Source organism: Dipodomys spectabilis, unplaced genomic scaffold, assembly GCF_019054845.1.
Source record: "Dipodomys spectabilis isolate Male_0828 unplaced genomic scaffold, ASM1905484v1 ptg000284l, whole genome shotgun sequence".
Classification (NCBI taxonomy): Eukaryota; Metazoa; Chordata; class Mammalia; order Rodentia; family Heteromyidae; genus Dipodomys; species Dipodomys spectabilis.
Genome location: NW_024870961.1, coordinates 1,589,044 through 1,591,272, shown reverse-complemented (window position 1 = coordinate 1,591,272; position 2,229 = coordinate 1,589,044). Strand labels below are relative to the sequence as shown.

The following is a 2,229-nucleotide window of genomic DNA, read 5'->3' as shown; positions in this document are numbered from 1 at the left end:
TAGTGTATGACTGCTACCATGAATCTTATATGCTTTGTGGAAAAGTTTTACAACCTGCTAAATAGTCTAAATTTTGGCATATATGAGCAAATTCCCAAAATTAAACATATTAAAAACATTAAAACTTTTAACAAACCTTAACACTTTCTATAGTGTTCATTATCACAGGTTCCTTGTACAGAATAATTGAATTCCTCCTCCAACACATGCGTTGAACAACAAATATCTGGAATTATTTTGTTTTTGACATGTCAATCTTGACTTTATTCTTAAATGTGTTATTATGTAAAAAATACATGGTTCTAAAATTTCACCACAATTCTTTTGAATTTAATTTTTGTGGAATTGTCTACTTTAAGAAAATCAATTACACTTTATATATAAAAAATGTTCTGTGCTCAATTCAGTAATACATACACTAACATTGGAACAATAGAGAACAATAGCCCCTGACTGAGGATGACACGCAGGTTCGTGAAGCATTCCCGATTTTTAAAAGAACAGATGCTGGATGGGCTTTGGACAGAAGGGAATCTTAATGCATTTTTGTTGGGAGTTTAAACTTGTTCGAAGACTTTGGAAAGTAGTATGGAGGTTCCTCAAAAAACTACATAGAGTGCCTCTAAGACCCAGCAATCCCATTTTGGGCATTCATCCAAATGATCACAAACAAGACCATACTAAAACTACCAGCAAAACTATGTTCATTGCAGCATTATTTACCATAGATAAGATACATAACCAAACCTGATGCCCCACAGTAAATGAATGGATCAAGAAAGTGTATGTATTTGTGTGTGTGTGTGTGTGTGTGTGTGTGTGTGTGTGTACTGCAATTCTATGCCTCCATCAGAAAAAATGGCATCACCCAGTTTGCTAGGAAATGGAAAGACTTGGAAAAAATTATATTAAGTGAATTAAGCCAGGCCCAAAAAGAAACATATATCCCATTTCCTTATTTGCAATAACTACTATGTGTCTGAGACAAGCAGAAAACATCATATAACTTGATGTTAGGCAACATGAACCCCAAGGTAAGGATTCAAATGGTTTTTCTTTCTTGTGATTGTTTCTAACATATTTATAAGATGATTTCTTTGTTGCTTTGTATGTTTTTCCTGCAAGCTAAAGCCCCTGTTTTCAATGTATTTGATGTTGGTATAATTTGTGGAGGGGAAGAGAAACACAAATTGTTTAAATAGGGATGCAGGTGGACCCATTAAAATGAGATGAACAAGTCGTTATGTCAAAAAATGATTTTGGCCGGGGGGTGGAGGGATGTAGATGGTGAGGGGGCTGGGGTGGGGGAGGTTTGGTGGGGGTGGGGAGTGGGAGATGGGCAGGGATCGGAAGGGGAAAGAAAGGAGAAGGCAACAATGCTTGATAAAAAATGGAATTCTATGCTTCCATCAGAAAGAATGACATTGTCCCATTTGTAAGGAAATGGAAAGACTTGGAAAAAATTATATTAAGTGAAGTAAGCCAGGCCCAAAGACACATAAGTCCCATGGTTTCCCTTATTTGCAATAACTAGTATATGTCTGAGTCAAGCAGGAAAGGTCAGATAAGTTGATGTTAGGGGAATGAACTCCAAGACAAGTATTCAAATGTATTTTGTTTTTTTTTTCTTTCAGGCAATTTTTCTCTAACATATTTATAAGACGATTTCTATGTTGCTTTTTATGTCCCTCCCACAAGGCATGACCTATGCTTTCACTGAATTTGATGTTGGTATAATTTGTGGAGGGGAAGGAAAAAAAAAAAACAATTCGTTTAACCAGGGATACAGGTGGACCCATTGCAACAATGAGATGTACAAGTCCTTATGTCAAAAAATGAACTTTACAACTTTGGGGGGAGGAGGACCAGGTGGGGGAAGTGGGGGAGTATGGGAAGGGGTGGGAAGGGGAAGCAAAGAGGAGGCAACAATGCTTGATAAGAAATGTACTCGTTATCTTGCCCATATAATTGTAACTCCTCTGTCAGTATTCTCACAATAAAAAAAAAAAAAGAAATGCACTCAATAACTCGCCCATGTAATTGTAACCCCTCGGTATGGTATTTTCACAATAAAAAAGAAACATAGGTCCCATGGTATCCCTTATTTGCAATAACGAATGTATGTCTGGGATAAGCAAAGAAGGCATGGTAAGGCGAAAAAAAGGAGGAGGCAACAATGCTTGATAAGAAATGTACACATTACCTTTTCCACGTAATTGTAACTCCTCT

The 2,229-nt window shown here is 36.8% G+C and overlaps 1 pseudogene; it reads left to right on the top strand.

Annotated features, from left to right (window-relative positions):
- The first annotated feature begins 394 nt into the window (after nucleotides 1-394).
- On the top strand, nucleotides 395-494 carry LOC122126563 (annotated as a pseudogene).
- The last annotated feature ends 1,735 nt before the right edge of the window (nucleotides 495-2,229 follow it).